The sequence below is a fragment of the Lepidothrix coronata genome, unplaced genomic scaffold (genome assembly GCF_001604755.1).
Source record: "Lepidothrix coronata isolate B3197 unplaced genomic scaffold, Lepidothrix_coronata-1.0 Scaffold4, whole genome shotgun sequence".
Lineage (NCBI taxonomy): Eukaryota > Metazoa > Chordata > Aves > Passeriformes > Pipridae > Lepidothrix > Lepidothrix coronata.
In genome coordinates this window covers 11,343,025-11,362,989 of record NW_016690184.1, presented here as the reverse complement: position 1 = coordinate 11,362,989, position 19,965 = coordinate 11,343,025, and the positions used below count along the sequence as shown (strand labels likewise).

The 19,965-nt window shown below is 42.5% G+C and overlaps 1 protein-coding gene across 1 annotated transcript in view; it reads left to right on the top strand.

Annotated features, from left to right (window-relative positions):
• BACH2 (BTB domain and CNC homolog 2) overlaps positions 1-19,965 on the top strand; it is a 178,520-nt gene that overhangs the window by 26,380 nt on the left and 132,175 nt on the right. The window contains exon 2 of the mRNA XM_017824070.1: positions 17,677-17,763. The gene's annotated coding sequence lies outside the window, so the exon portion shown is untranslated. The remainder of the gene's footprint in view (positions 1-17,676; positions 17,764-19,965) is intronic.

Sequence of the window (19,965 nt, the reverse complement as noted above, 5' to 3'; positions counted from 1 at the left end):
TCAACTAGATCAAGGCACTAAGTGCCACGTCCAGTCTTTCCTTAAACACCTCCAGGGATGGTGACTCCACCACCTCCCTGGTCAGCCCATTCCAGTATCTAATCACTCTTTCTGTGAAGAATTTCTTCCTAATGGCCAACCTAAACCTCCCCTGGTGCAGCTTGAGACTATGTCCTCTTGTCCTGTTGCTAGTTTCCTGGGAGAAGAGACCAACGCCAGCCTGGCTACAACCTCCTTTCAGGTAGTTGTAGAGAGTGATAGGGTGACTCCTGAGCCTCCTCTTTTCCAGACTAAACAACTCCAGCTCCCTCAACTGCTCCTCATCGGACATGCACTCCAGACCCTTCACCAGCCTTGTTGCCCATCTCTGGACCTGCTCCAGCACCTCAATGTCTTTTCTGAAATGAGGGGCTCAGAACTCAACACAGTGCTCAAGGTGTGGCCTCACCAGTGCCAAGTACAGGGGAACTCTGTGTTGAGGGGATGCAGCCCCACGCTGCTTGACCTCCTCATCAATAGCTTCCCCATCATCTGCATAAGGGTCCTGGTGACTTTTACCTGGCTGCCCTGACTGTTTTTCCTTCCTGCCCATTCTCCTCTGCATCCTTCAGGATTTAACTCCATGTAGTTGGGCTGGATAATGCCCAACAGATAAAGCAGTGTCTGAAACTGGGATGCAGTGAGCTCCCACACTGTGCAGACTGGCGGGATACCCAAAAGGGGCATCCAGAGCTCTCCAAATCTGTTGGTTAAAAATCAGCTGGTTTCTCACATTAACTCAGTTTTCTGGTGTTTTTGGTTGTTTTTTTTTTTCTGTTTCTCATCCTTCTCAAGAAGAATAAAGGCTGTAGTAATAAAAGATAATTTTATAAGTCCAGGGAGAACGCACTTTTTCCTTGTACAAATTAATGGTCTGTAATAACTACAGTGTAGGAATTGATTTTCTGGTAACAACTTTGTGGGCTTGATACAATAAAGTAATAGAGCTGTGCATTTTGTCTGTGAACCCTGCAGTATTTCAAGGCTGTGATAGAAACAGCCTTTATCATGCAAGAATAACAATCACATTCCAACATTTTTAGGTTTCAGTGTGTGAACATCAAACATAACAAAACAAATATATCTGAAATTCGTTAGCCATTTTCATCTGAATTTGCCAGGCACAGTGCTCTAGGTGTAGTGGAACTTCAAAGCCCATAAAAATTCGGTTTAAAAAAAATTTAAATAATTTCATCCTCTTGAAATATTAGCATAGGAGAAAAACAAAGGAAAAGCCTCTCTTGGCACCTGCATCTGCAATGGGTGGATGATTTCTTTGTCATTCTTGAAGTTCTACCTGAACTTGAAGTTGTAGTGAGAAGTAGGGCATGAAGGGCAGACAGTGTTGGTTCCTGATACAGAGGATGAACACTGTGATTCTGGACAAGCAAGTGATGCCCAAAGAGTACTTACTGTGTCCCCCTCTGCATTAGCCGAAAGAAAGGGTAGAACACTTAGGGAACTTCTGGTTTGCCTGACTACACATGTTTGGTACTCACTGAAGTAAAAGCTGGTTTCTAGAGCCTACATAAAATCCATCCATGTGTCTGAGTTTTTCCTCTGTGCCTTTGAAGAAGTAAACTTGCTGATCTGGAGTTAGGTCTGAACTCTGGCCAGTGGGGAGCCTGGGAGGATGGTGCTGATCTGTGGAGGGAGGGAAGCTGGACCATCATATCCTGTTTTGAGGAAGCCAGCGGGGAGGGTGACTTCAGAAGATGTTAGGAGAGAGACTGGTGTTGGTACCTACTTGGGACAGACCTAGAGGCTGAAGTTGGTTCTGCAAGGCAGTGAGAGTGGGCATGGATTGGGCGCTGTGATTTTGCTGGTTGCACATGTTGTGAATTTCCCAGTTTTACCCAGAGGTGTTTCTTCAGGGAAATAGTACTTACCAAAGCTGTAAGTACCCATCAGGCTGGCAGCAAGCATATGTTGTTGACGCCTGAGCCCAGCTGCAGGGCTGTGTGTAGCTGTTACCATGTCTTCTGGTGGTGAGGGTGATGCACCAGCACTTGAGTCCCATGCCTCCTTGCTTGCACTACCAGCACTGCTGTTCTGCAGCCAGCTCTTCTCAGTGTGGCATTACAGGTCTCCTCTGTTTTGATGGCCACATTTGAAATACTTGTTGCTTATTATGCAAAGTATATGCTTTTCATCACCAGATCTTTTTGTGTGAATGCTGTGTTGAGTCTTCAGTATGTATTTAATATTTCTTGAATGTTACATGTTAATGGCTTCCAATTTTCTATTGCTTCATCTCTTGGCCACTTCAACTGAAATTATTGTTATAGCTACCCTTTTGTGAAATGTATTACGCTTGTTCTTATTTTTCTTTTCAGTTTTATTCAAATGCTTGGCAGCTTAAGTAAACCTTCTTGCCTTATTTATTTTGTTTAGAACAACAGATTCCCATTGAATCAAATATGGGAGTTTATTTAGTTAATAGGGAGACTATATGGCACTACTGAGTGTAAAATACACTCTGTTGTAGCTTACAGCATTAAACTGGTAAAGTTTTTGCAATTTGAAGTTTCCATGTTGATTCTTATATAATATATATATAAGGTTCTCAAAAAATTTTATTACTGCTCTTCATGCAGAATTTCATCACAGCAGATGATGTCTGCTATTCCCCTAAATCTTAGCCTCTGTATAGGGAAAAGGATATAGAATTGTCTTTGTGCATATTGAATGAAAAGGTGCTCCTTCAAAAGGCTGATAGTAAAACTGGACCTTGGCGAGAAAAATGTCCCTGACTCTGAAGTTTATGTGGCTCTTCCTTCAGTGGAGCAGGGGGAGCTGCTGGAGTCCTTCTGAAACACTGCCAAGTGTCCTCATGTCCCAAAGAAAACTCCTACGGGACATGGGGCACAGAGAACAGTGCAAAATTTAGAAGTTGCAAGGCACTGTGAGAAAGGAATGACAGGCACAAAAAGCTGCCTAGATGGTGATGAGTTTTATCTCAGCCCTCTTACAAAAGCTTGAAACCCACCAGGATCTATTGGTTACACAATGACGGCTCTTCTGAGCATGTTCTCTCCCTCTGGCTTTTGAAGGATGGGAAACTTCTGCCTAGCATGTGTGGGAGCCAGACCAAGTGAAACAAAAGGTGACAAACAGGGTCCGTGCTGCAATGTTGGGGTGTTTTGTTTAATAAGATAACTGTCCTAGGACTGAAAGGTACTGATGCCTCCCCACAGTCTCAGACCACTTCTTTTCTGGCTGGCTGGCTGTTCAAATCCAGGTCCTGCTGTTTACCTCGTACAGAAAGTATTTGGCGTAAAGGGAATGACATAAAGACTTGGGTGAGGAAATGCAAGATCTCCTAAAGATAGCACAGAATTGTTTCTTAGTGAGGTTGTGGTAGGTATGTCATAATAGACCTTCAGAAAAGTATTAAAAGTATTTGCCTTGGTGTCTTAACACCCTCTCCGGAGTAGGGAGTGGTCTCCTGCCTGGTCTTAGCCGGAGCCTTGGACTCCACTGCGGTGAGCAACCCCTCTGCATTCTGCACCTCATTGCTTCCACCCTTGAGATTTTTGTGTTTAAAAGCAAGGCGGTTCGCAGGCTGGGATTTGGCAGTCTTTTGTAAATGAGTGTTTTGAAAGGAAACCAGTGGGCTTCGCTGGATGCCCATGAGTTGGTCCAGGTGCTTGTTTCTAATGCAGACAGTAACTCATTCATGAGCATAACCCAAAGAGGATGTAGTTGGTTGTATCTTTTTGTTTTTTAACTGAAAAAAGTATTTTTGTAAGTGATTTAAAAATGACATTAAGTTAAAAAAAAAATCAAGCACGTGCCATGCTAAAACATGAAGTACTTCTACAGTTTCACAGCATATCTGTGGGTTTTTTTCCTCTGTATTATCATTCCCCACAAAAGCAAATGAACTGAAGACATCAAGCGATTGACTGATCATAGACTTTAAGGTGCTGGATTATTCCTCAGATTTATGCTGCTTTGGGGTGCCTGTTGTTTGCATGCTGACTGTGAAAGAGATTGATTATCTCAATAGTTGCGAAGCAAAGACGTGCAGGACCAAAAGCATAGGTTACTGTTGAGATGTTATAATCCAGAAATGAAAAATAAATATGCTAAAAATGCCTTCCATTTCCATTCCTTCATAAAATAAATGAAAACAGTGTTAAACAAGTACCCAGTTATTTTTCAGAAATTTCTAGAAAGCATAGAATGCAAGGATATGAGTGCAACAGTGCTACCAGCCCACTGCGAGACCACATGGAAGTGTTTCATTAAATGAAGAGACCAATTTCTTTTCAGATCATAGGATATTATTTGAAACCAATTTCAACTTGTTTTTAAAGTCAATTATTTTCAGCCAGTAACTTCTAAACACCGTCTATTTCTGCTCTGTCTGCTCTGCATGCACTGAGGCTGGGAGAAGGTGAGAGGGGCAGCTGAAGCTGCAGGCATGTGCCCTGTGCCGCTGTGGCTTGTATGCACCAGATGGTCCCACCCTGCAGTTCACTTGCTACTTATTCCCTTCAGTTTCCTAAGTCTTACTAATTTTTTCTTCTATAAATCATCAGTTCCCTTTCCTAGCAATTAATCATTTTGCTTATTTTTGGTTCTATATTTAATCCTTCCCATTCATCAACGCTCTCGTGTGTTAATCTTCCAATATTGGAAGAGACACATGCATTTCTGTGCCAGTTAAGATCCCTGTCCTTATACCCCAATTTCCTCTCTTTGTTTTGGTGACCACGAACAAGATGCTCCAGAGGAAGGAGCGGTACTCCTGCCCCACCTCGAAGGGCAAATACAACATCCTGACAACCTGTGGTATCTTCACCCTTTAGTTATTGGGTCAAGACTGGAGAGACATGAGATGTTTGTGTTCTTTCACTAAGTCTTGCTGAGATGGGAAAGTTGTGTCCATTCTCTTTTTGAATCCAGAAGGACTCTTGGCCTCCCTGGTATAAAGAGAAGTGAATTACTGTTTGGGTAAATTGCATGTTGTATAGAGTATTTTTTTTACACATACTGTGTTTTTATTTGAGTGAAATTTATTCCCTTCTTATGTTACAAGAAGCACAATCTCCTTTTTATTTTCTAAAACATGTAATTTAAGCAGACCAAATGGAGCATGTTATCCAGAACCAGAGCACACTTTCCTCCCTCTCAGCAACATTGGGACAAGGGTTTTGATGTCTCCCCTTTCTTTTTGTCACCCAGTGATGGAGTGCCCCTGTTCAGAGCCCAGGCATGGGCTGGCTGGGCAGTGGTCCTGTGCTGTCCTGCCACCACAGGAGGGCAATGCAAGCCATCCCTGGTGGCATCACAAACTATCGTTTAAATTGGAGAGGGGTTTGTCAACTGACTTAAAAGCCACTGCTGCGTGGATGCATTTTTCGTTCTTTTGGTTTTGGTTTTGTTTTTGTTTTGACAAAACATGGTAGAGGTGTCTATCAGCTGAGTGGCCTTCTTGAATGTAGTGGTAGGACAAGAGGAAATGGCTTTAAACTGAAAGAGGATAGGTTTAGATTAGATATTAGGAAGAAATTCTTCACTGTGAGGATAGTGAGGCACTGGAACAGGTTGCCCAGAGAAGCTGTGGATGCCGCATCAAGGCCAGGTTGGATGGGGCTCTGAGAAACCTGGTCTAGTGGAAAGTGTCTTGGGACTAGATGATCCTGAAGGTCCCTTCCAACTCAAACCATTCTGTGATCTATGAATGATAGCTCTTTTGTTCCAAGGTGCACCTGCAGGGCACATGTAGACTGCTTTAGTTCACTTGTGTATATGAATTCTACAGAAAACTTTATAAAAGTCACATCATGTGTCTTAAGTGATTCTCCTAACCAGCCTCTGACTTAAAAATGCTTCATGAGAAGGATGAGGAGACATGCTGAGATGTTGACACCTGCAGCATCAGTTGGAAAGAAAGACCTGGAGCTCCCGTGTCCAGCAGAGTAGGACTCTCCATGGAATAAATCTGGCCTGGAGAGCCTACGAGGGGGTGTGTCGAGGGGATTTATAGTTCTGTGGTTTATGGCTCTGTGTTTGAATTCATGCATTCAATGCCTTATTTTTGGCAACATGTGCTGCCAGCATCTCTTATCATTCCATGACTTATTCAGACATGTGAATAACTTCCCACTTCTCGACTGCAGGTTGACAGTGGTGCCCTTTGTGGACTTACATGAACTCCTTTATAGTACATAGTGTTGCTCTGCCTTTAGCATGTGTACATAACTGCTCAGATAAAATAAATTCACTGCATCTCGCTGCAGCTGTCAGTTAAAGGAAGTTGTGCATTTTTCCCTTGAGTGTTGGGATAGTTTTTCTACAGCCTTTCTTTCTTTGAAAACCCTAGTAGCATGCTACTTTTTAGATCTTTCTCTTTCTTTAGGGAGGAAAAATCACTTTCTGCTTTTCTTGTGTTTAGAATTACGCAAAGCAGTTGCCAAACATAAACTTGCAACTGTAAATGCCATAGAAATGTACTCTGCAATGATTCCACCGTTAACCACACCAAAGAAAACAAAAATGCAAGGTTATTCAAATTGATGTCACATGCAGGAAGTGACATTTAATTTCTTACTCATTTAAAATAAAGCCATCTTACCATTTTCCTCTTTTAAAGCGTTGAAGATTTTCCATTAGTTAAAGGGTTGTCATGCAGGCCTTCAAGAATATATATTTCCATTATTTTTTTAGAGACTTGAGTTGTTGGGCTTTTTTAAGATGATAGTATACATGTGAGTGTGAGAACATTTAATTGGCTGTTTGAAAACCTGTGCTACAGGACTGACCTCAGAAGGCGTTAGGAAATAGCAGTCCCACTGCTTATCTTTACACTTCATAAAAAGTATTGTTTAATTCTTGGAAGAAGAGGGTGTTTCGGTCTTGCTCAGTTTTTGTATTTGTTCTAGTTTGCTTTGCTTTTGTTGGTGTTTTTCTTTGTCCACTTCAATGCTGGAACATAGTATTGAAACAACTGTGTGGTTTATGGCTTTTAGTCCCAAGTTTTTCATTTTTTCATCATGTGGAAGCCTTGTGTTGAACTTCCTGTAAACAGATTTTCTTGAATCCAAACAAAAAGTGAAGGCTGTGACATGCAACCAGTTTTGGCTGTGAAATCATCAGGGTCAAAGTCACTTGCACAAATCCAGTCCCGGCAGCAGTGGGCTCGGGCTTGCCCAAGTGATCTTCCCCACTGCTTTGGCTGAGCTCGTGTCCCAAAAACAAGCAACGTTCAGGACTCCTCTGGATGGTATGGAGAGCTGTCAGTCCCCTCCACCATTCGAGTTGTCTGAACAAGATTGTTCTCCTTCCTTTTTGAAGAAGTGTTGCTGGAGTAAGTATCTGTCCTTCCTCTTTGTTGGAATTTCTGATCTTTTTGCCTGCTGGTTGTGCTGTGGCTTCAGTGCAACTGTCGATGCTCATCTGAAGCCCAAAAGGACAATGCATTTGTTTCATTTCTCAGACATCTGCCAGAAGTATTTGATATCGTTGAAGTGTCGAGATGCTATCTCAGTCACTTCTGTACATAAGCATTTCTCCATTGCTAAGCTTGAAAACAAACCCACCAAATTTGAAGTATGAATTTTCTTTCAAATAAAATATAACATTTAATTTACTTTTGGCTGGTAAAATTACCACAGGTGCTAACTGATAAAATTTTTATAGTTATTGTCGAATCTTGTTTATTAGAATGCATGTGTGTTCTGTTATCTACCACTTATCTCGAAGACAGAGGAAAAATAAGTCTCTATCTCCTGTATGTTACTCTGTCAGCCAGAATTGTCTCCTATTGGAAGATGTTAAAATACAGTTTATCGAGGAAAAAAATAAATTAAAAGATACTCTGTTAAAAAAGGAAAAAAGCTAAAATCCTGTTAAATAATTAAGATGCTTTGGGCTTTATCAGGATTGACAGTGTTCTTGCCATAATATACATATGCAAAAACTGTAAGAAGTTTAATATTTTATAGCAAGGATAATGCCAAACCCTAAATCTACTGGCTTGTTTCTATGGTAACAAATATTGAAATATGTCTAGCCAACACTGTAGGTTCCCCCTATTTAATTTCTGTCTGTGGGTTTTAGGAATTCATTAGGACTATAGAATCCTTTTAAAATTGGTACATTCTGTTGTAACATTCTGTAAGATTAATGTTGAACATAACTTTAAATTTTAACATAAACATTTCTTTGAAAGAGATGTCTTAGCAAGCGAGGAATTAGGGTTTTATTTCTAAGATTGTATGTTCATTGATCTGGTAGATATATTCTTCTTTGGCAAGTTGAATTTTTTTTTCCTGTGCATGACTATACTTAAAAAATGGAGTTTCAGTCTATGGATTCTAAAGAGAATATTCAAAGCTGCTTAACTGGAACAGTCTGACTGGAAGACAACAACAGCATGAAGTCAGCACCTGCAGGATTAAGTTCAGTGGTCAGAACTTCTTGGCCAGAACTACTTCTTAGGGATCCTGTCCTGCTCTTACCATTAAAATGATGACTTACTGTGAGCTCAATCTTCATTTCAATTAGTTGTGCTTAACTTTTTGTTTATCACAGAGTATTTTCTAAGTATCTGATTTAAGCCATTTTGTATCTGACATCTTCTGGTTGTTTTTCTTTTGAGGGCAGCCCGGCAGTGTTGGGAAGTAATCTGAAGTGTTGGCTGTGAGATTCCATTTCCCCAGTGGTGACTCAAACCACAAGCACTAGTCCCAGCAGTAAGAGGAAAATTTTGAAACTTTGAAGTGAAACGTCAGTTGATGCAATATTTTGCATCTGGTTGACTAGCCAGTGTTAGATGCAGCTGGAAGCACAAAGACTTCCTCCCTCTGCCTGCGGGGACTCTGGTTTCTGCTGGCATGTAGTAAAGATAATGAGGCAGCAGAAAGAAAATTTCAGAAACTGAGATTTGCACTTAACAGCTGTGTTTCAGGAGCCCGTGGTTATGGACTAAATGCATGTTTTCTCATAGGGCTAATAGCATCCAACCTTTTTTCCTCAAAGATACTTATAGCTGGGGACTTGGAAATGAGACCCAGCAACCTTAACTGATGCCTTGTAGGATGAGGAGGTGCAGCTGGAACCGGTGACTGAAGTACTCAATAAAAGCAGAAGGTGGTGTTCAGAAAAAGTGCAGTTCATTCATTCATGTCCTTTTGGAGCAATAAGGAAGAAAGTGGGCTATTTATTGGGCAAAGGATTATCTCCACAGTCCTGTGTGAGATTGAGTGATTTCAGTGTGGGCCCAAGGCAGTGCTTTCCTCCTAGTGCTGAAGAAGCTGACAGTTCTACTTACTCCTCAGGCAGAGCCAGGCTGAAAGAAGGGGCCATTGTATATGCACAAGGGAATGTGAAAAGAAAACAACAGACATAAATGCTGTTCAACTAGATTGTGAGAAAAATATCCTGTCACCTCACAAGTCCTAGGTAAATCTCCAAAACCTTCTTTTATGATTGTAAACATTGTGTAGAAAAAGAACTGGGCAATGTTCAGTGAAGAAGTTGCTTTGGGTTGGATATGAGAGGCTTGAGACATCCCTGTTAAATAAGCATTCCTGTTTGATCATTCAGGGTGCACTCTGGCAGGCACAGTCCCACCAACAGAGACTTTAACTGTTGAGGTTGAAGCTCTTTCACAGCAGGCATCTCCAGTGACCTGACCAGTGCCTTGCTTGACTCCCTACACACACTACACTCACACAGTCGAACAAGGTTTCTTTGCCGGCTCTGCTCCAGGTTTCTCATAGCACAGTCCCAGACATCTGAATCCTGAAAGCAGTTTAATCATGGTACAGTAAAACAGAAACAGCTTGTAGAGACCCCAACAAAGGAAACTCTGGGCTTTTATACACTTCCAGTCTATGCACGAGATAATCTAAGGTCTTCCTGCTTGTTCATTGGCTCCTGCTGTGTCTCCAAGTGTCTGTTTGCCTGAATGGTGCCACTGGTCCCTGTGCCTTTTGTTGTGCAAGGGGTCGCTGGCAGTTTGTGGCCTCTTGCCTGGGCTCCTGCCACATAGGGCACAACCTGCAACTTGCACGCTGAGCTACCTGCACTAAATGTATTCCTCAACAATCCTGGCCCTCACCTTGCTTCACCTGTGTATATATTTGTCTGACCCTGGCCTGAGATACTCCTTTTTCTGTCATGTCTTGTGGTGTTTTTTGAACCATCATGGGCTGTGGAAATAGGACCTGCAGAGTCACTAACAAAGAAATTATAAGTCTCTCTCTGTCATCAGTGAATCATATCACCATACTGTCTGAAAGCTCTTGAGAGTGTGTGAAAGCTCTTGAGAGTGTGTGTTCTTGTGGTACCCAAAGTCCCTGGGACTTCTCGTGCTGGGAAGCATTGCGGCAGCTGTAGCAGTTTTGCCTTCACACACCCTCATGCCATACAGTCAAGAGCAGTCATGTCCACTCTCAGCAGTATTTTGAACTCTCCAGGCTTTATCCCAAGTCCATGGAAAGATTTTTGATCTCTGCAATGAGCTTTACCCAAGGGGCCAGTTTAAATGAGGTGCATATTCCTGTTACTCTGAAATGGTGCTTTTCTGCAGGGCTGCTTTTTTTTTTCTTATTTTCTTTAATGATGAAGTTTCCCTTTTATTGAAAAAGAAAAGAAAACAACCTCCAGTCTTGTAACTGTGAGGTGAAACTTATCTTTTCAGGACAGAGGTGTGAAGTATCTGTATGTATTTGTAGAGTCCTGAGTTGAATTTGTAGAGTGCAGTGAGGGTTGTGACTGAGGTGAAAGCCTTTTTTATTTATTTTTTTAAAATCCAAACACAAATTCTGAACAAAACTTTCTGAAGAAAACTGACTCAAGACTTGCTCAAAACAAGTGAAAAAATTTTGCTCTTTCATTTCTTGGGTTGAATGTGAAACTTGGTGAAACCATGGATGTGCTCCAGCCCAAACCTGAAGTTTTAGACCTTCCCTAAACCAGGGAAGGTTTAGTTTGTATATTAGAAAAAGGTTCTTCATCCAGTGGGTTGTTTGGGCACTAGAACAGGCTCCCCAGGAAAGTGGTCACAGCACCAAGCCTGACAGAATTCAAGAAGCATTTGGACAATACTCTCGGGCACATGGTGTGACTCTTGGGGGTGGTCTTGTGCTGGGCCAGCAGCTGGACTTGATGATCCTTGTGGGTCCCCTCCAATTTGGCATATTCTGTGATTCTGTATGTTTAACAAAATGAGCTCTGTTTTGAGGCTTTCTCACATCATAGTGATGGACTTGTCAAATTTATTTTCAGGAAAAGACAGCAGGATTGAGAACAGGAATATACATGTGCATGAAGGCTGTGAATACTCCCATTCCATTAGGCTTGTAATATTTCACAGGCAGAACAAGCCTGCTTACTGTAGCACGGGCAGTTGGTAGCTGTCGGGAAGCTTTCATGATGGACAAACATGTCCACACCAGTTTTTCCACCTTACTTTAAAACATCTGGTATATATCAGGGTCCTACACTCTATTTTTGACTCTCAGAGCTGTGAAATGAAAAAACAACTTGTATTCTTCTGTGACCAGCTTTCACAAAATCATATGGTCTCTGTGCAATCAGACACGTCAAAATATGCTTTGACTCGCTCCTACAGTTTGAAAAATACTTACTATCAAGTTTAGTTGAACTGTGTAGTAAAATCCTGCAAAGAATAAGCATGAGTTGAGGGGAAGCACACATGAGGTAAAATGCCAGTGGTTGTATGGACTGCTCAGCACAAGGCAGAGGCAGGGTTCAAGCCACAGTTGCAACTTTTGCGGCATTCACACAGAACAGTGGTCAGTGTTCTTTTGCAGAGCTAATGCTAGTATTTCCCTTAATATAAGCAATCCGGTAGGAAGATGCATACCAGATGATTAAAAAATAATCGGCAGTGTGAGTACATGCAAAGAATACCTGCTTTGTTACAGGAGCATGTGTTTCCTGAAGGAGCTACAGCCCCTTGTGAGAGGAGAAACAAGTATTTGGAGAACTGTATCCCTTTTAAATGTGTCTGAGTGCTTAGTGCTTTCCTGATGGCGTGGGAAGGTGGATTTTTTCTGGTAGGTTGCTTGGAGGCCTAAAGTTTGGAACAGAAGGTGGATAGTATAACTCAGTAATGCCTTTTATGTGACACTCACAACCATGTTACCGAGAGTGAGTCTTCCTGCCCCATTTCCCAGCTGATTAAAAATTCAGTTTCTTATTTTTGAGTCCTCTGGAGGCAAAATTTTGAGAGGTCACGGGTGGCTCTGTTGCACTTTTCTGTCCTCAATTCCCTAGACTTATGGTGAAGTGTTTTTTCTCTATAGTTAATTCTGCTGTAGTGGTTAAAGACAGAAAATGTTTAGCTTAACCCTGAGGCAGCTCAAACCTTTTGCTGAATTAATTAAAAAATAGTTCTGTGCCCTCTGCAGCAGCAGAGCAGTGTTTGGGAGGGGAATGAAGGGAGGAGCGCTGTGCACTGGGAGCAGGAGGGCTGATCATGCCAGGATCCTTGCCATCTGCAGGAGATCCCAGCATGTAAGGGGGAGCATGTATTGGCTCCCAGGTCTGCCACACAGCTCTCAGAGCTTGAATTTGCCTGCAGTGGTCTGTTTGTAAGAGAGCCAGTCCAGCACCCCAGTGTTTTATTTTCTAAAGTTGTTTCAACAACCCCCCTTTTCCATCCTGGGGGGATGGAAAAAAAGCCCTTTGGAAGAGGGGCTAGGTAACAAGGTTCTACACTTATCCTCCATGTACACTGTGCAAGTTAAAAGGCTCATTCTGCCTTTCATCTTGTGTACTGTTTTCTGCAGATATTTCCTAACTTCTCCCATGACGTTTTTGCCTGGTTCTTCAGAAGATTGTATGGACTGAAAGAGACTATTGTTTCCGCAAGAGTGCAGGCATGTGCACATTGGCTAATCTGGTTGGTACAGGATTTCAGGAGTGGGTGAGGAACAGGATTGGGATGTGTGCGCCTACGAATTCCTGTGAACGGCATGCTCTCCTATTCTGTAAATAATATCACATTTCAGTTTCTAGGTTCACCATTCGTATTTCTCCAAAAGTTGAACTCCTATACCATATGAGATGTAAACAAGGAAATGGCATACAGGAAGATTGCAAAAGCTTTGGTTAGCAGAGATACAAAGTTGATTCAGTTTTCAGTCCTGCGGCTGGATAAGTGTCAGCTACTTAATTACATGGAGACTCAGAACCTTTATTTTTCACAAACATCGTAGGTTTAAAATTGATACTTCATTGTCTTTCTAGCTTTTTCCTTCCCCATGTTTGGGTTTTCAGTTTTGAAGTACAGGATAGGCAAACAAATACTTTTTAGCCTGTTTTTTGGGAGGAGGCAGACTTTGGCAATCAAGGTGCATTTGCCAGCTCTTGAGACACTGCACAGTGAACCTTGCATTTGCAGCAAACTCTTTCTGCAAAGTAGTTTGCATACAATGCATCAGGCGATATTGGTTGAGGTTTTTTTCCATTCGGATGGTATCACCGGGGAGCAAAGAAACCCCCAGTTGTTAGTTTTGTTTACACCCAGCATCTTGTCAAATGAAACCTTGCCACATATTTGTTTCCCCTTTTGGGAGCGTTACCTAAAAGATGATGGTGCTGGGATAACTCCAGCTTCCTGGTGGTGACCCAGATCTCTGCTGGCGATGAGATCTCTGTCTCCGCTGGGCATGGAGCAAGAACAGCAGTTGTGTTTTTGATTGCTGATCTGCAGGCATGTTCCCATACAGTATTTCCAGGATCGTCAGCAACCTTGCAGCACCTTGGCTATTGCTGCTGATGTGCCCTTGATTGGCAGAGAAAGGCAGGATTTTTTTCCATAGTCTGGTTTCATGTAGGTCTTGTAAGAGGGTGTGAGGCAACTCCAGGGTGTTTTTACATACTCCTTTTGTATGTGTGAGACAGCATAAAAATCCTCTGAGGTTTTTTAGCGGCAACAACGTTGTATAACTGACAATTTGCTGTATGTCCACTTTAATACAGTTTCCTTGCTCGGTCAGGAATAGTTGCTGCTTGTGAATGGCTCCTTGGAACTAGAGGGTGCAGGCTGGAAAGGCTGAGACTTGCTGGTAATTTAGGAATTTATGAGGATTTATACCGTGGTTGTTGATGGGATTTGGCTGGCTGAGATGCTTTTTGACAGATGCACAGGAATTCCCAGGTGTTGATAAAAGCATTTGATAATGGCCAATCGAAAAGGATAGGGAAGAGAGATTGGCAAGGGAAGTGAGGAGGACTCGGAGATTTGTCTGGGTTCTTTTCATCCATGGGCTGTCATATTTATATATATGGCCAGTCTTCGTGAGCGAAGATTTGGGAAAGGTCATTACCCTTCGAGCCTGCGCAGTGGATTTTTTAGGTGAGACACAGCGTGCGCTGAACTGAGCCCACCCTTTGATCCTGAGGTTCATCTGCCGGGGCTGAGCAAGCTTGGACAGTGGCAGTGAGGGTCTCAGGATGTAGCTTTGTTTTTAGAGTGACCTTCTCTTAGATGGATTGCCTTACAGGGCTCACAGGGCTGACGAGCTCCAACTGCCCAGGGGGCTGGGAATCGAACCCGGGTCGCAGCGGTGAGAGTGCAGCACCCTAACCACTAGACCACCAGGGGCCCTGGGCTGTCATATTTAGCAAAGAGCTTATAGCCTCACCCACAGTTTTCTGTGTTTTTAGCACTGCTAGACCAAACTGCTGTGTTGGCTATCCTTGAGGGGTTTCTCCAATGCTTCTGTTGGGTCAGTCAGTTTTCTTGCTTCCCAGCCACCTCACTGTTTGCCCAAGTGGTGTTTCTTAAACAGCATCTCCTTTTTAGCAGCTCATGGGCACAGTATAGGGTGCTGGAACCAGCATTTGAAGCCACCTTTTCCTGTCCAAGACTCCCTTTGTCTTAGAGTCCTTGCTGCTATAGCCAGGAATGTTTGAGGCATGTTTCTGCTGATGGTTTTCTGCTCTGCACTCCCGAGGATTGGATGTAGGACAGTTTGGAGGGTTCCTAGCAGTGGAACTCCCTGTTTACAGTCAGTGTATTCATTAGAGCCCTGAATTATTTACCTTAAACAATTCAAGTCCTGAATTATTTACCTTTAAGTACTGTCTTCCTGCATTCTGCATTTGGTTGACTGTAGACCTATGCTCTGTTATTTGCTGTTATATGCTATGAACGTCTAAGATAGCATAATATCTAAACCAGTTTCAGCTATTTGCTGTTAATTTTATTTTCATACACAAGCACATTGCAACATTATAGATGATCTTTAAGATCCCTTCAACCCAAACAATCCTATTATTCTATAACTTAGTTTGAAGTGTGACTCAGATGTAAAACGGATTTGTGCAAACCTAATTTTAAGTGTTGTAAATGCATGGACAGTTGTCAAGTCTTCCTCTTTCTGCAAGTCCCCTGCCTAGTGCCAAGGGTACAGCTGTAGTGGCAAGCCTTGGGCAAACTCCCTATTCAGCATCTTGTTTTTTCCCTGCTGTCCCATGTTTGGCCCAAATTTTTATTTATGGCACACTATTCAAATTCTACTGAAGAAGTTTGTCATTTCCTTATGATCTTACTCTGTTTGCCAGTGTCAGGCTTGAGGGTTTGACGAATGATTTGGGAAGCGCCACCCCTTCTTTGCAGGAAGAGAGTTAAAACAGGAGGTTCTTACAGCCTTGCCGCTGACATGTCTCCATGCTATGTAGTATTTCATGTGCTGGAAATACAGTCCCCTTCTATTGTGACTGTTCATTATTTTTAGTTGAGAGAAGCCAGAGTTCAGGTTGGTTAGGAACTCGTTAATGGCCACTTGAGAGGTCCTGGGTTTAAATGACTGGCACAGTGCTGCATCAGAGCTCTGTGGCAGCTCTCCAAGGCACAGCTCGTCTGCCTGGGCACTGAGAGAGTGGCAGGGAGTGTCAGGGCAGCTGCCATCCTTGCTGCCAACAGCTGTTAGAGCTGTCATGTGCTCTTACCCCGCAGTCCTGATGCACGGCTCAGGTACATCCCACATGCCAAGAGTGAAGGCAGCCACAGCAGGCAGCACTCACCTGCCACATTTTCCTCCGTTTCAAGGGCTGAGTGCTTGAACTCATCAGTGTTCTCTCTTGCAGCTTACCTGTGGTACACCAGAGATTTTTGCAGGAAGCAAACCAATGGCAAACAGTGTCCACTGGTGTCATAGAGACCTGAACATGGTTCATTGGCAGTGCTGCAGCTGCACAGCCACTGTGCAACTCTCTGTGCCTAACCAGGTTCTCAGCCTCTCCCCATCCTCCCTCCAATTTTCTGTCCCCATTAAGTGAAATTTCTTTTTTTTGACATGTTTTTCCCTGCTGATGCCTGGCCCAGCTCTTGGCTGCTCTATGTTGAGCATAGATGGCTCCAGGCTGCGGTAGGAAGGTCACCTGGAGCAGGAGAGAGAGCTGGTCCCCGTCCCTGCTTGGGAGGTGGCCCTCCCCTGGTTGGCAGCAGATGCCAGAGGCAAAGGTCACCTCTCTTCTCAGCCCTGAACTAGACTGTGCTATTTACTTAGTGTGGCATCTGGCTAAACCCAGGTTTAAACTCTCTGTTCCGAGGCTGCCAAAATTTTGTCTTTCCAGACACCTTTTTTGGGAATGGTTCAATCAGATCACTGTGACCAAAATCTTGCAACAAAACTTTTTGGCAGGCATCCATATTGCCAAATGCCTGAGCCCTGAAAGGGCTGAGCAGGAAAGGTATCACAGCTATATCCCCCACCCCATGCTATATGTCTGGGTTTAATTTTGTATGCCCTTGTGGAGGTAGGCAAGGGATCATGTACACGTGGTTGAGTTGCATCTCCGTAAGTGAAGGGGTTTGTTTTGTTTACATTCAAAGAAAGTGATGAAATAATTACAGTAAAAGCATTTCCAGTACTGGAAATCCAGTTTCCTTTACTTATGATGTGTCTTCTGGCCATTCAGAGAGGTTGGGGAGGTGTGGGGTGGAGGGCTGAGGTTGTATCTTCAGTTGAGTTTCTACCATATGGGCTTTTTTCTTCCTTATTTAAATGTAGAAATGTCTTCTATGAAGTGTATGTTTTGGTGCATTGGTGGATCAGTAGGAGAATTTGACACTAAAACTTAAAGCTGCTAATATGTGAAGTAAGGAGTAAACACAGACACTAAAAGACCCTTTTGAGAATTTTAAGTGGAGTTGCTACGTCAGTAATGTAGATGCAAAATTCAGGGAAACTTTATGATAAAGTAATCTACTGTCAAAGTAATTTTGCAAGTATTATTTTTACATCACTGCCGTGGTTATCAGAGACATGTCTTTACTGTTGAAACTGAAAGAAACTTAAGTAGCTTTCTCTCCCCCCATATTTCTGCTTTTGGTGGCACTGAGTGTCTGTTTGGCATTGGTCCCAGTGCTGCCGGGCAGGATGCCCTGGGAAGAGGGCAGAGGGTATGGGCACAGGAGAGCTGCATTCTCCTGTGAAGCTCTACAAGTGGTGGGCTGTGGTACCTCATCTACCTCTCCAAACTGATACCTGTTGCTTCTGTTTGGTCAATGAATGATTTTGTGGAAAGGACTTTTTCTTGTTTAATGTCTTTATGAGATGAAGCAGAAAACAAAGAACCTAAATATCTGCTGGGAGTGCATACAATTAATCAATTTTCTCTTTTGTGTTGTTTTTCACACAGAGCGATGAGGCAAGAGAGAAGTTTTTAAAAATAGAAAAATGTGATTGCATAAACGTCGTTGTTGACAGGAGGACTCAGTGGATTCAGGTAATAATGTGACACTGCTTTTTATTGTGCTTTGAACACTGGCTGGCTTTCAAGGCTGCCAATGGTACTTTGTCAGGGGCTGAGGAGTAGAGGAAGGTGACAAGGTATAACAAGACCCAGTAGCTGGCTGTTAATTCATTCAGACCAGATGAAAGGGTGTGTGTGTTCACACAGCACTGGTGGTTGCTGAATAGAAGAATGTTGCTGGGGCTGTAGTAGCTTCCTTCTTTATGTCAGGCTGTTGAATCTGAGGCTGTTTTGTTTTGTTTGTTTTAAATGAGTTTGTTTTTAACCCTAGGAGATTCTCTCATTCAGCCTCTTACAGCTGCGTTGATGTAGGCAGGGAAGCTCCATGCCTGTTTCATGAAAGAAGGTCAAATGATTAGCTGTCCCTTCAGACTGCAGAACTCTGAATCTATGAATATTTCCCTTGAATTCCCCCTTTTAAAGGATTTCTGGATCAGAGTAGATCATTATCTGCTAAAAGACCCAGACCTAGACCTTTATTGCTTTAGAGGACTACTGCTAGTTGTTTTCTGTGTGTGAATGAAGACAATTTCTCTTGCATGATTATAGGAAACGTAATGTGTGATATTTAGGCATGCTACTAATATGTTTGCAACATACTATCTTAAAATGATGGACTTCAACATATTTGCATCCTGTTTTGTAGGAAGTGTAAGTTGCTAGCTAAAATGCATCTCATGTTTTTAATCAGTTTAATTATTTCTCTCACTGAAGGGAACTGGAAGATGAAGGCTGGGGGAGTTTACAGTGCTAATTCCACTCCACATTTGTAATTGGGGCCAGATCCTACCCTCAGACTTCTTAAGCAATCCTGGTGAAGTCACCAGGCTTTTCACAAGCATATGGTTTTCCCCATACGTATTTGATTCCAGAATAAGGGCCTACAGAGTGCGTTTTTATGCACTGATTTCTTGTACTGAGGAAGTTTGAAAAACGTGCATCTTTTCCAACATAGCCTCTTGGTTTCCAGTAACGATTGAAGAGGTTCTGCAGTATTTTATTAAGAAGCAGATCAGTGAAGTTTGTTGCCTTAGACTGAGCTGTTTCTAAACTGGCGAGTCCATTTTCTTTGTTAGGTGCAAGGTGGGGAAAAAAGCAGTTGTGGCTTTGCATTGCTATAGTAATGACCAAGAAGGACATTTAAAAAGCATGTGAATAGGTGTGGATTTGATATTTCCTAAAGCCAGCTTCTTTTTAGTATTAAACTGCATACTCTGAGAAGATAGTTGCTGTATCAACATTGGTATAATGACACGTTATTAAAAAATCAATATTCAGTCATAGAAACAAGTCCTTGTGTAAGCAGTTGGGTGCTTACAGCTGTGATTTTTATGTATTTGTAAATTTAATGGGCTTTTTTTTTTCCTGTAGCACTGGTAACTTGGATAAACACTGTATATGTGTGACTCATTGCAGAGTATAAACTTACTTTAAAGGAGCAAGTGCTGGATTTGCTGAATATCTTGTTGCTTGCATCCCTGAATACTTACTTGCAATAAGTCATGATTGATCTTCAATTGGCCATCCTGAGGGGGAAATTACTGCTGATGTCCCACAGGTACTTCAGAAATAAACAGAACAATGGAAGTGCTTTAAGAACATAAATAGTAGTTAGAATTCATAAAATCCTAAAGTAAGCATATGATACAAGGCCTTCTAAAATACAACACTTGAAAGCCTTTTTTATACTTTCAGAAAGAGCTTGTTTAGTTATCACAGAAAAAGTAAACATTTTCATTCCTTTTTCTTTAGCCCTTTCCCATTCCATTCCTCTTTTTCTCCTTTTTTTTCTTCTTTTTGTCCCCCCAGAGTCTTCTTAATTTGGTGGGACTGGGGACCAACACCCGATGTGCATAGAAAACCCTACTTGGGAGCAGTAGATAACACTGCTAATTGTCCTCCTGTTGTTAGGTACATTCTTGAGGTCCTTCTGCAGTGTCAGCATGGAGTTGATGTAATCCAAACTGAACAGTCCCTGTGTGCATGTGTGCGTGAGTGCGATGCGATGGGCACTGCAGTGGCTCCTGGACCAGTCAAGAACACACTTGTTTTTTAATGTGATACCCCAAGCATCAGTGATGCGGGATGCAATTCCTCTCTCTCTCTGTGTGTGTGTGTGTGTGTGTGTGTGTGTGTGTGTGTGTGTGTGTGTGTGTGTGTGTGTGTGTGTGTGTG